Raw genomic sequence first — 14695 nt, 5'->3', positions numbered from 1 at the left:
AAATATTTAGAGAGAAATTGGCAGATGCTTTGAGAATATCCAGTGAAATTTTCAAATTCACAGATGAGAATTTTGGGGACAATGTTCGAAACAAATTAATTTCACATCTGTGTGAAATGGCAGGCAGAATCGAGGAAGGAATCAAGCAGGTCATCAGTCTCAAGTTCCTTTGTGCCAACATAAGATCTTGAATTCTGTTGACTTGCCAATAGAAAATCCACTGATACCACCAATTTGCTTTGACTGTTAGTAGTTCAGATTCTTGTAGAGCATTAGCATGCAATAAGCCTATAGTCATTTGAACCTCCTTGCTTCCTGACAGTATCCACTGATTGTCATTCTTAACTAAAGAGAAGCAATGTTGCTTTTTCTCACAGTGGCACATTTGCCTTCTTAATACAATTACCAAAATTTTCTAGCTGAATTAAGATCTTGCTTCAAAACCAGATGTCCTGCATTGTCCTTGATAGTAGGAGCCACATCAGTTACACATGTATTCGCAGATTCAGAAGGTGGCAGGGCTCTCCAATAGCCTGTTCATATTTATGTTTTGCACTAATCACTGATAGGCTGTTTAACTTTCAGTGATGAATCAGATGCTGCTGCCCCTGGCAGCTGCCACAACATCCTGGTTACCCTCCATTTTAGCTCGTGTCCTGTCATGCTTGTGGTTGGCTAGCTAGCAAACATTTCCTGTGCAGACATTTCTACATGTTACAGAGACACTATCATACTATAGTGGCCTATATTGTTTGTTCTTATGTTATCCTCTGCAAAGATTGCAAAAAATGGGAATATGGTAGCAGAGTTGTATGGCTTATCCAATCATATAGGGCTACAAGATCTGGGTTGCAAAAATTGGGATAGTCAGTAGATGACAACAAATAGATACCCTGATTCTTTGGTGAGCCAGAGTTTTGTAGTCCACCTCTGGTAGCTCTTCTCTATATTTAGTTATGATTTATATCCTGATTTTCGGCTGGGAACTCAAGAATTAGAGCAGTGATGGCGAGCCTTTTAGAGACCGAATGTCCAAACTGCAATCCAAAATCCACTTATGCATCGTCGAGTGCCGGGTGGGTGTGGCCCATTGGATGGGTATGGCCCATTGGCTGGGTGTGGCTGCGGTGATAACAGCAGACTGGGTGGGACTAAAAAGTTCAATCAATCAATTCCAACTTTGCAAGATCTTTTTTTTTCCCACAAAAGGTTGAAATTGACTGATTGAACCTTTTTTTTTTTTTTGCACATGGCGGCGGAGGCCTAAAGGTTTTATAAAAGGTTTTATAAAACCCAGCTGAAGGCCTAGCACTGGGCGATGGCACATGTGCCTACAGAGAGGGCTCTGAGTGCCACCTCTGGCACCCGTGCCATAGGTTCGCCACCACTGAACTAGAGGCAGTCTAGCCAGTACTCTCTCCTTCATTTTTATAGATAGCAGCAGACATAGAAGGCAGGCAGAGGGGGCTGAATGGATATAGCTGGCCTAAGGATACCCAGCGAGTTTCTGTAGCTGATGGGGGATTTGGAAGGTGGATCTCCCCAGTCCTAGTGCAACACTACAGCAGGCTGGCTGTCATACATCACTCTTTCAGGAAGTGGAAGACAAAGTTAATCAGGGATTAGCGTTCATCCACATTAATATTTGGATGACATGCTGTATGATTTAGGTGGGTAAACTTATTAGTAGACATGATTACAAACTATAGTTTAGATAATCCCCTAAAACTACAATGTAATATATATTCTGGACTCAGAAGTTACCCTGGATCTAATCACTATATTATGATTTACCACAGCGTTAAAACAAATGCATGAATACTGTCCTTTCTCCTGTGCTCTTCATCCATTTCTGCATGCTTGGTTACCACAATGTGGTCCTTTTTTCTCAGTTTTATTTTAAGCATATAAATGTTAACTGAACCCATTGTTTGCTATGAAGCATTTTTGTGGAAAACTGGAAGTTAACGCTGGTTTTCAGCAAAACATCATAAATTGCAGTCACATGACTGTGGGACACTGCAAAAGGCCATAAATGCAGGCCAGTTGCCAAGCACTTGAACTGCAGTCACATGATGGGGGGGGGCAGCCATTCAAACTTTGCAACTGGATTATACAGTAGGAATAGCAATAGAACTTAGACTTATATACTTCTCCATTTACAGCACTCTCTGGGCAGTTTACAATGTCAGCACATTGGCCCCAACAATCTGAGTCCTCATTTTATTGACTTAGGAAGGATGGAAGGCTGAATCAACCTTGAGCCCTGTCAGGATCAAACTCCAGGCTGTGGGCAGAGTCTGCCTGCAATACTGCACTTTAACCACTGTGCCATCTGTACCTTTTGGAGGGTCCATCATAACTTTGAATGGTTGCTAAGTGATTAGTGATAAGTCAAAGACTATCTGTACTTCTAAGGGATAATATGAAGAATTGAACTGAAATTTGGGCTGGAGGAAATGCCACAATGGAGTCCCATTTTCTTACATTATTTCCAATGGTTAAGTATGATCAGATAGAAGGATCCAGGACCACTTGCATTTTAATCCACTGCCCAGTGGTTCTTTGTGGAAAGATCCCTATAGAGAGGGAAATCAGCTTAGCTGTTGCTACGGAAATCCAGCTATGCTTGTTTGCTCAGGAAATTTTGAATCATGTACAGGCACCTTTTCCCTCTTCTGGCACAGGTGAGTGGAAGCAGTTTATGGGATATTTACCTTAGGCATAGGAGGATATCAATATATGCTTCAGACATCCATATGGAGAAGAACAAAGTAAAAGTGAAACTGTAGTTCTGAGTTTGCCCATCCATATGCCCAGTCATGACTGATACAGATATAGAGCGCAACATACATCTATGAAGGATATTTCTTCCCAGGTATTTAATAATGATGATGATGATGATGATAATAAAGTTGGAAGAGACCTTGGAGGTCATCGAGTCCAACCCCCTGCCCAGGCAGGAAACCCTACACCATTTCGGAAAAATGGCTGTCCAGTCTCTTCTTCCATCTTGCAGCAACTGTAAACAGTTCTGCAGAACTATCATTGTTTTCCGTTGAATACTTGGAAATAAGGATTATAAAAGGATCAGACCCCCCCCCCCCAGCTCTGTATTTTTGTTAAGAAAACCAGGAGTGGGTGCCATTTAGGACTATAGAGAGGCACAGATGTTTGGCATTTGGGAATCTCATATCCGAATGTTGCAATCCTGTGAGAAGTATTCCTGCTCTCCCTCAATGCCACCAAGTACAAACATGTTTTACCACACACAGAGCTGTGCACAGTTTCACTATTATTTATTTATTATTATTTATAGGGCTGCCTGTCTCTTGGCAGCAACTCTAATAAGACTGTAATTCAGTAAAATAAATTTATTGTATTTGTTTGCCACTGGACTCTCAATGACTCTCTGGGCACTTGATAAAAAAATACAAAAAATGAATTATTTATATTATTGTATGCAGATTGCACATGTTCAAATCATGATTCACAAGCGATTATAGGTAGGGTTACATATATTCTCAAAACAAACTAAACCATATTTCAGTTCAATGAATTGAACCAGTAATTTCAGCCTTGGCAATTCAAGGTATTAACAAGCTTTTGATTTGAACTCAGAAGGCAATAAACAGTCAGTGAAAATGTTAAAAATACTCTTCAATTACCTGGCGATTACCATATATAAATACTTGGTTTTGAGATGCTTGCTTTTGCAGTAAATATTTTAGCAAATATTTTGGCTCATATTTGGGTAAATTGGATGTCAGATGTATTATCCATAAATCTGCAAGAGATTTATGTAGATCAGCTTATGTAGATCTTCCTTTTTAAAAAATAAATCTGGGAACCAGATCCATGTAGCTTTAGCAGTTTGGCCTGAATTCCTAATTTACAAGATGGCGGTGACTTGCTGTATGGAGCAATCGTTACTGTGTGTGGGACTTGAGGTCACGTCTCCAGCCTAGACTAACCCTATGTTCTTAGGACTATGTTCTTAGGCTGATCTAGAGCAGTACTAACCTAACCCATTACCTTCCACATTTTATGGACTACAGCTCCCAATAACCACTTGATAGATTTATACTACATTGTAGTTTGGTAAGAATAGTGAAATGTCTAATTAAATATCATTAACAATCTTCGTAGAACTAGAGATCTCAGGATTCCCTGAGATGCGTCCTGTGAAGCAAGTTTTAAAGTAAATATATTCTTTGTGTCCAATTGCCTGTCAATCAGTTCAATTCGTTCTTGGAAAAAACCCCAGTATTTTTAGAAGCAGATAATGTTTTCATGAATATGCTTTGAGTCTGTACCTCAGCCATGCGCTTCATAAAAAAGAAACACATAGGGAAAATGTTTCTTATACCAATTATTTTCTGCTCCTGAGGGCTAGCAGTGCTTTTTTGTGGCATATGACCATATGGAAATGTTCTAGCCCCCGCTGCCATCTCAGACTTATTTGCATGTTTAGCAAGGAGAACAATTCACAATAAGAAAAGGGGGGCAGCTGGGAAGTGGAGAGAAAAGCTATGCATTTTGTCATTGTTACCAAGAGTTGTGATCAATCTACTTAGTGCTTGTGGGAATCCTGTGCTGTTTCTTACTTGGTCAAACATGCTGGCAGGTCTGGTGTGCGTGTGCGTGTGTGTGTGTATTCCTTTATCACTCTCAATAACGCTGACAAGAATTCAAAACTTTATTGGCTGCTCCAAGCAGTTCATCTATGTTATCTCAATCATCTTTGGATAGCTGTGTAGCAAACTGTATCATAATCTCTGTACTACCGTTTTTGTAGTATGATACAATCTCTTTACTACAGAGAGCACAAAGGTTAGGTGAGAGCCACCTTGGGAGTTTAGGCAATCAAGGCAAAGCTTGTCTCAGGAAGCAGCACCAAATTAGATTCTCTGACAGCAGTTCTGTATGTTTAAGCATGATTCTATCAGACACAGAGAAAGTCATTTTTAGCAGCAAAAGCCAGGTATAGGATAGCAGAAGTCCCCCTCCAGCTTACGATTACCTGTATGCATTAGCTCCTGGAGACTCTACATACTTCTTTTCTTGCCATGCATACTTTTTTGACCAGGGCTCAGCTAAGAACTAAGACTGACAGGATGAGATAGAAGAAACAAATCTGCAACAATTAGACAGACAGATAGACCATTTGCTACTGAAAACAATTACTGTTTCTTTCTAAACAACTGGGGCAATTGAATTAAAGAGCCAGATAGGTATGGTTTCCCCTTTAGTGGAATTCTTGTGGGATATCAGCCAGGAGACATGTTACATTCGAAGATCCATGTATCTCCCAAACCTCCAAACTAACATAAAGTGTATTTGGCTCCTTGAGTTTCTTGTTGACACTAGATAAACACAGAGGTCACAATCTGTCTGTATAGAATTAGGCTTGATAAACATTTACTGTATAATGAGTCATCATCATTCCTTTTACTGTACATCACAAGGGCTCTTTATACATCTGAAGAACTGGGCTGTGTCAATCCACAGCCGCTTATGCTTCAGTAATAATAATAATAATAATAATAGTAGTAAAGTTGGAAGGGACCTTGGAGGTCATCTAGTCCAACCCCCTGCTCGGGCAGGAAACCCTACACCATTTCGGACAAATGGCTGTCCAGTCTCTTCTTAAAAACTTCCAGTGTTGGAGCATTTACTGCTTCTGGAGGCAAGCTGTTCCACTGATTAATTGTTCTCACTGTCAGGAAGTTTCTCCTTAGTTCTAGGTTGCTTCTCTCCTTGATTAGTTTCCACCCGTTGCTTCTTGTCCTGCCTTCAGGTGCTTTGGAAAATAGCTTAATTCCCTCTTCTTTATGGCAGCCCCTGAGATATTGGAATACTGCTATCATGTCCCCCCTTGTCCTTCTCTTCGTTAAACTAGACATACCCAATTCTCGCAACCGTTCCTTATATGTTTTAGCCAGTGAAAGTGTTAATCTTAAAGATGCCACAAGACCCTTTGCTGTTGTTATCCTGTGTTCAAAGATCTATACACATTAGATCACCCAAAACAAAAAGGTCCCTTGAGAGAGGTAGAAAATGATTTCAATGTGGCTGTATCTTAAGATTGAGATGAGATGGGAAACATTTCTCTTTAACGGCATGGAAAGATGTCCTTCAATCTGCATCTCAGTGAAGATCCTAAGCTATTTATCCTTCTCAGAATTTCAGCCTGGCTCCTCAGGAAAATAAAAAGCACTCTGGTTAATGAAATGAAAAAAGTCTTTTTTATGGACAGCAGATAAAATATCAGTGGATCAGAGGAATTAAATTGGAAGTTTAGCCCTCATTGCCTTTTCTGATTTTTTTTTTGTTTGAATGTTGAAAGCATTCCAACATTATTTGGCACATATTTAGCTTATCCTTAGGTCTGTAATGGGCTTATTGCACATTGTTGTCCCATTATTCATATCTGCAGTGTCACGTGATACCAGCCCCTTGTGCTTTGTACTGTTCCCATTGCACAGATTAGGCAACTGAGATGTAAGTAAGAGACCTGAAGCCCAGCCAGTATGGGTCCATTGTTCAGTTCCAATTTAAAGCTGTATCCCATGTCAACGCTATATGATCAGCCACACAGATGTTCTTCTGTGTTTGGCTGCTGCTCATCTGTCTGATCTCACTTTCATTATTGGTTTTTCTAATGGTTTGAATTTTGCCATGAGTCAAATATACAGGTATTCCTTGACTTACAACTACAACTGAGACCAGAATTTCTACTGCTAACCAAGGCAGTTGTTAAGTGTGTCACACCCAATTTTATGACATTTTTTGCCACAGTTCTTAAGCAAATCACATGGTTGTCAAGCAAATCCAGCTTCCCCCATTGATTTTGCTTGCCAGAAGCGGGCTGGGAAGTGGCAAGTGACCATGTGACCCTGGGGTATTGCAACCATCATAAATACATGTGGGTTGCCCTGTGCCCAAATTTGACCATATGACCATTGGGATGCTGCAATGATCATAAGTCTGAGGACTAGATATAAGTCTGTTTTTCCAGTGCTGATGAAACTTTGAATAGTCACTAAACAAATGGCTGTAAGCCGAGAACTATCTGTAAAGAGCTCTTTCAACATGCAAATTTAGAGCAATATAAAGGATAATAAAGACTGGTGGCATTGACCATTGGATGGACCCAGCTGGCCTGGAAATTGTGCAGACTTTACTATTCAAGAAAAGGTGCTTAGGTGATACAGCCCCATGGAACATTGGTATTGAACCCAAAGGAGAAAACCCAGGTGCACAGCTTCTTTCCCTGAATGGCAAGCTGCTTAATAAGCATGAAGGGTGTGAAAGAAGGACAGGCTAAACATGGGGATGAGGAGGACAAGCTTTGTCTAGTTGCTGGGGAGGAAATGATGACTCAGAAAGAGAAGAATTGCCTGGGGGGGGCATAGAATTTCCTTCTCTGTTATGACAGGAATGTACATAGGCAGGCCACAGATCTTGATGTCTACTGGTTCTTCAAGCTATGCTGGCCCTTGCTGAGAGCACTCCTAGGCTGTTCCACTGACATTTGGGTCATCTTTGCGACCATCTAAAAGCTTGCCAGGTGAAAAAGTGAGGTGTTGATTTGAGTACCATGAAAAGCAATAGACCAGAGGACAAAAGAGACTTGACTTATCCTTCAACATCAAGAAGAGATTGTTTCTGTAGGAGTACAGGTTAAATCAGGGGTTTTCAAATTTGACCCTTTTATGACTTGTGGATTTCAACTCCCAGAATTCCTCAGCCAGCATCCCTGGCTGAGGGATTCTGGGAGTTGAAGTTCACAAGTCATAAAAGGGTCAAGTTTTAAAGACCCCTGGGTTAAATGAATGAGAGTGATGCAAGGGGATCTGGGTGTGGTTCGTGCTTCTGATCTATTAATTGTGGATTACTGGGACCACTTGGTTTTTCCATCTTAGTTGTAAATACATTGTGACTGCTGCAGGGGCTAGTCAAAGGATACAGCAGTTGTATACTGCTTCTCCTGACTGTATGTAATAATGTGATGTCTCATTTAGCAATGTGATGGTTATCTGTGGCCAAGGAAACTGGGTGACTAGGGTGTAACTGGAAAGGAACTGGAAAGGGGAAGTGCTTTGATAAGAATAGAATAATCAGCTTCATCTCAGTGAGGTCCCAGCTGGAGACAACCACTTCAGTATGCTGTACTGAAAATTGCAACAAAGGAATTTTACTTTACCAAGTAAAGGTGAGAAGGATAAACAGGTGAGGTTGGTTTGAGGTGGAGTGGTGATTACTAGAATACTTTAATGAACAAATGGCAACTTGGAATGAAGCGGTTTAGCTACTATGTCATTAACAGAGGTTGTGCCTATGTGACAACTTTTACAAGTATGATGTTGGTGTTAGACAAAAAAGTGCAGGAAGCAATTACTGTTTTTTAGGACAAAGGAAGCCAACAAAACTGAAACTAGCAGATCCAAATTCAAAAGGCTGAGTCAGGGCCCAACGATGCCTTTCAAGGGGAGCTAAAATACATGTTTCTTGTTCTCTTAGAGAAGCTGGTAGTGGAGCATTATTAGACTTTTCTTATGAATCTGAATATAGATTGTGCAGATTGACTGAATGCTCCCTGCCCCTATAATTCATTCTGAGTTCATAAAGGAGAGATGGAGGGAATCAGAAACAGTAACACAATGGATTTACGTATAATAGCTAAATCCTAGTATAATGGGGGATTAATTTGTAAATTTTGGGTGATGGCTTCACATGGCATAAATCCAGATAATTGTTTTATTCACTTAAATATATTAAATTATTGCACATAAACATCATTTGGGAGATTGCAAACATGTTTTTCTTTTTTTCCAACTGTCCCTTATTCCCTCTACAAATTTATTTGTCTTCCCTCTTATAGCCCTAATTCCTCTCCTTCCTTTAAAAATATTTCTGCAGTAAGGTAGTGTACAATTTGTTAGACAACTATATGGTAGAAGAACTTCATTGTAAGTAGCTGGAGTTACTACTTTTGTAGTCAAGAGCTTATTGGATAAATCAAAATTGGTTGAACTTGCATGTAAAGTGGAGTTAACACCTGATTAGATGTCATATACTAGTGTGTGATCCTGCGTAACAACTCAAGTACCCACCCAGTTTTTTTAAAAAAAATGAGTTAAATCTTATGGGAAGCCAAATCTCCTGAGAGCAAATCTGATTTCAGATTTAATCCTGGATACCATCTGGAGGTCTGGTGAAAACTTGTGCATTTACAGAGAACCCATTCTCCAGACTATAACTAATGGTTTACACAAGATCAAGGCTCTTACTTTTCTTAGCCCTATTGCTTGGCTTTATATATAAAACTTTTCAGCTAGATTCATGCGAATTCACATTTTGTTATTAAATTCACATTTTGGGGGATCAAATAAGGCATTGAACCAGGAACTCAACAAGCTGAATTTGTGATTTGTGTCACATGTGAAGTAACCCTCCCCCTAACATTAAAGGTCAGTATCTGAGTAGTTAGTGTAGCAATTAGTTTTTTAACTGACCTGGTGACGCATGTTCTATAAACCCAGAACTGTATTTGTGTGCTGTGCCTGGTTTACTCAATTAATCCAATTTTCCCAGGGTTGCATAAACTTACCACCCACATTTAACATGTCATGCAAATCAACACTCAGTTTTTTTTAATTTCCAGCCCATCAATGTTAATTTATTAGTTACCATTCCATTTCCAGACTTAGGAATAAGCTGCCTTTAAAAAAAAAAAGCCTTTGTTACTTTGCAACACAGACATACAGCAAATTGACATTTCTCCTGTCACAGAAGTGGTAGGAAATGCTTCACTGCCTAAATTGCTTCACGTCAGGCTGCTATAAAAGGCTAAAACACAATAATAATGGCAGTGCTGGCCACTGAGGGAGAAGTAAAGCATCTCAAATTGTAGTTCCCTTATCATTTTTTTCAGATTTTTCCTTCAAGAACACAGCAGTACTTTCTGGTTAAACATTGGGAAGCATAATCTTTTTTTTTTCATATCAGATTGCATCAGTAACCAATGAGAGGTTGAGGACCATGTTATCATAACAAACATGAACCACAGAGGACTTGTTTCATTTTAAACATGCATAGTTTATTACATTGACAGCTGCCCTGAGCAAAAGGCATTAGGATAAAGGCTGCATTTTTACCACCCTACTAACCTATCCGTCTGCTCTGTTTTCAAAGTGGGATGCCCTTCTTCAGTTTTGGCTTGGCTAGCAAGTATCCTGTATTTTTCCATCTCTAGCACACTTCCTGAAAAGAGCCCATTTAGCCTGTGGATTGGACCTCCCAGAATGGAATGCTCTTCCGTTCAACAGATAACCCAGCATGTAGAAACTAGGCATCTTGGAGACAAAGTGAGAATGAAACTCTGTTTCTTTATATGCTAGGTTCCTATCTGCAGGTTTCTATGTAATTGGATTTTATATGAACAAATATTCTGTTGATAATCTCCTGTTATCCTCTAAAGCAAAGCAAATCAGGCACAGGTTTATCTCCTGAATCAGAAGTAAGCCAAAGAGGAGACTGACCTAGAACTTTTTTTATTTTTGATCGTCACTCTGCTTATGACAAAAGCAAATGAACCTGGATTTTATTTCTTGCTGTCAAGAGAAGAGTACATTCTAGTGACAGAGAGAATGTAAGTCAGATTTTTCTTTCTTTAGTCAAAGCAAACACTGGATTTATATGAAAAGAAGGCAGTTTCCCCCCCCCCCTTTAACTTTAAATGGGAGGATTATCTTAGATTCACTGATAATACTGCAAAGAATATAAGTAGTTTCTTTTCTCTCTAATCATCAATGGGTGTAGGGATCATCTTACTTTCAAAGCAGTTTCCCTTTTAGGTAAATATAGTATTAGGACTTTCATTGAGACAATTGTATGGCTATCTTTTCACAATATGCTTGGTCAGTTATAATACCAGCGACATTTGTATAATATGCGAACAGGATTAGTAGTTTGGTCTGGCTTTTTGTGGTTGTACATGTTGGGTGAACCCCTCATTTGATTAGTTTTAGTTTCTTGCTCTATGTGTGGTGTATAAAGGCAGAGGAGGGAATCAGCTCAAGAACGGGGTTAAGTGTGTTGTGCAAACATAGTCAATATGAATTTAATTAGGCATATAGAAGAAATTATAGACGGCGTGCCTGACTGCATGCCCTTTATAAGCTGGGTGTGGAAACACAGGCAGGTATGACTCGTTGGGAGGTGTCCTCCTTAGCCATTGACTGCCACAATTGAACTTATCCCGTTCTCTGGTTAGGTCAGGTGCATTTAGCAGGAATTCACTTGACCAATAGATGTCAGGCTGAAGCCAAGTTTCCTTTGCCCAAACAGGCCTAGCAGGAGTATCTTGAAGCCAACACACAACCTTCTGCTTAGTACTCCGAGTGGCAGGGAATCACAAGACCACCCAGCCTGCTATGAGTCTCCTTTGAGAGCTTATCTGGAGCTACTGTCTTTTGTGGATCATTACAAAGAGGCTTCAACTAAGTAAGCAAAATAATGTCCTGGGTTTGACTTACTACAGGTGTGTGTGTGTGTGTGTGTGTGTGTGTGTGTGTGTGTGTGAGAGAGAGAGAGAGAGAGAGAGAGAGAGAGAGAGAGAGAGAGAGAGAGAGAGAGAGAGAGATTTTATTGAAAGTGATATTTGAAGCCTGGAGTTCTTATTAATCTAGCATTTCTTTTTCTTTTCTTTCTTTTTCACTTATTTGGATCTTGAACATGATTGACCAGACAACTTCAGCTTTACCTGAAAAAAGCATTAAATGTTCTTCTTTGATCAGTTCCATTTTACTCTATGTACTGATTTTCTGTTTCCAAAAAATGCTGAAGTAATTTAAGTTTCCAGATAAAGAACTTCACAGAACTTTTGTTCCAGAGGTGAATTCTTCTTAACACAAGGATAAACAAAACAACAGCAATAGGCTGGTCTTGAGTTGGCTCACTGTGTACATTTGGGGCAGGGAAATCTTGACAGATTTATCAGTTTTCTTTTTTCCTCCACACCTTGGCTGGCAGGAAGGAGACTTATATGCAGCAGATTTTACATGCTGCAAACAGATTTGAAGAACAGCACTATTTCTAGACTGCAAATGTGTTTAAATTGTGTAATACATTCAGGATGAGACCCATCTGCTTTTGGTGATGAATGTTGGAAAGAGTGGGTGTCTTCCTTCATGGTAGATCACTAACAGTTATGCTTAGGATAAATGGATGGATGAACTTCAGTTATTTGAGACCTGACATAACATGAGAAAGAGCTGTAATTACTAAAGTCTTCATTTGAGTTCTCATCATGACTCTGAATTTAAACTGGTCTTAGTGAGTTTAGAACTATGTGTCTCACAATCTCAGTGGGTACTACAGGTAGTCCTTGACCTACGACCCTAACCTTAGCAAATTTCTGTTGCTAAGAAAGACAGTTGTTAAATGAGTTTTGCCCTATTTTATGACCTTTCTTGCCACAATTGTTAAGTGAGTCACTGAAGTTGTTAGTAACACAGTTGCTAAGTGAATCTGGCTTCTCCAATGACTTTGCTTGTCAGAAGATTGCCAAAGGGTATCACATGACACTGCTACTGTCATAAATACATGCCAGTTGCCAAGTGTCCAAATTTTGATCACGTGACCATGGGGATGCTACTTATAGTTGTAAGTGTGAAAAATGGTCATAAGTCACTTTTTTTAGTGCTGTTGTAACTTTGAACCGTCTCTAAATGCACTCTTGTAAGTTGAGGTATCTATAAAATGGGACACTGAGATTAACCTTGATTTATCTTTCAAGACCATTGTACAAATAGTGCCTGAAAAGCACTTTGAATTCCAGCAGTGTCTCCTCCTGTTTGCTCTATCCCTAATGTTCAGAGCTATACTGTCTGATTCTCATGCTTAGTGATGGTTAATGACTTTATTATTAGCTGTCTTTAACTGTCCTAATGTCAGGTAAGGTTATGTTGGTATATATTTTTGGCCTTGTACTTTGCGCATATGATTCCTGTTGTCTTATGCTAATTTCTCAGTAGCATGACTCTTTTTAAACAAAATGTGTCTTTGATTGTTTCACCTATTATAGCAGAAAGTCCATGCTAATAGATTTGTGTGTATACATGTGTTTGGTAAGGAAGCATCTGCATTTCCCTCTATGCTGGTGTATGTCAGTATTTGCTTTAGCAAGTGTGTGTGTCTCTCTGTGTCTGTCTGTCTGCAGACACACCAAAGACCAACTGTTCTCAACATGTGTGCTTCTTTCCTAATGGCAATGTGACTTGTAAAAAGCAATGGAGATTACCTTAGGCCTAGCAGCATTTACAATGATAAGGAGAAACCAAGTTGGCACTAAAGAGTTATTTACTGAACAGGTTGATACCCCCCCTTTCTTTCTTGTCCTGAAGTATCTATTTTGGAGGCGTTGCCATGACAATAGGCAGGCATACAACAATATAGTTATGGTGGCTCAAAAATAGTAGTCTATTTAGAGATGCTATTTGGAAGATACAAGTGATGACACAAGTAATACCTGATAATAGGAATAAAAAGACATGAGGCTTGATTCCAAAGTTTCCTTCTTATTGTCACCAGCCCTATTATCACTTAGGCTTTTTCTGAAATATATAAGGCACGTCCTTCCACATGCAAACTCACAATCCAAAGCCAGGCTTCCTTGTTTCCTTCTGCACCAGTTCTTCCTCAGATTCAGACTGGAAGTCCAGTTCCAAGACGTTCCACCCCTTTGCTGCACCTTGGAGCTGGCGAAGACCTCCAACGCTCACTTTGTGTCCTCTTTTAGGTTTTAGAAAGGAGAACTGCAGAGAGTGAATTTCCACTCCTCATTTTATCTCTCTTTCAGATGTGGAGATAGGCATGCCCTGTCCTAGTCCATCCCCAGAGGGAGCGGTCCCACTGTACCTTAGAGACATTTCTCCAGCTGCTGTCACACTTTCTTTGCTAGTGTTTGAGTGTCTCCACCCAGCTCCCGTACTGTTGCATTACTATGGTGATAGTGGTACCCATCCTCCTCCTTGCAAGATCCATAGCAACCCAGCATCTCACCCTTCCCTTCATCCCTATGGCAACCATCTCACAGACCTGCTCTGCCTCATCAATAATTTTCTAACTCTGGCGTTGCTGTCTCTTATTTGATATTGGGGAAAAAAGAGGGGTGGGCAGCTGCAGTTCAGAAAAGAAGGGGGGAGGGAAGATAATTGCCAAGTTTTTTTAAAAAAGGTTGTGTGCAGGGGTGATGTGAAGTGAGAGGGGAAAGACATGAGAGTACTAAATTTGTATTTCTTCTGCTATTAGCATATATATGAAGGAACAGGAAGGAATTTCTTATAGCTGTTGAGTGCATTATATCATGATGTATATGGATTTTGTGCTATGCATGATTTTTGCATTTGTATTTTTATATGTGCCTGGATTTATTGCAGCCTGCCCTGTTCCAAGGGCCAAATAATTTGTGATGCTAAACAAATTAAAATGCAATTCTATGAATATTTACTCAAAAGTAAAACTTCATTTTATATATGATGATGATGATGATAAAGTTGGAAGGCAGGAATATATATGTTCATTTTTTCTATATTTTTCTATATGTATATGTGTATATATGTATATATAAGTATGTATGTATGTGTGTGTGTGTGTATATATATATATATGTTTTATATATATATAT

The 14695-nt window shown here is 39.6% G+C and overlaps 1 protein-coding gene across 1 annotated transcript in view; it reads left to right on the top strand.

The window, feature by feature from the left end:
- The window catches only part of LOC120311312 (IQ motif and SEC7 domain-containing protein 2-like), a gene marked incomplete at its 3' end in the record, with an annotated part of 158238 nt that overhangs the window by 89420 nt on the left and 54123 nt on the right, over window positions 1-14695 (top strand). The gene's annotated exons all lie outside the window — the stretch shown is intronic.

This window comes from Crotalus tigris, unplaced genomic scaffold (assembly GCF_016545835.1).
Source record: "Crotalus tigris isolate CLP2741 ecotype Arizona unplaced genomic scaffold, ASM1654583v1 scf7180000018343.506757, whole genome shotgun sequence".
NCBI lineage: Eukaryota > Metazoa > Chordata > Lepidosauria > Squamata > Viperidae > Crotalus > Crotalus tigris.
The sequence above is the reverse complement of the archived record's forward strand: the minus strand, read 5'-3'. Positions and strand labels throughout refer to the sequence as shown.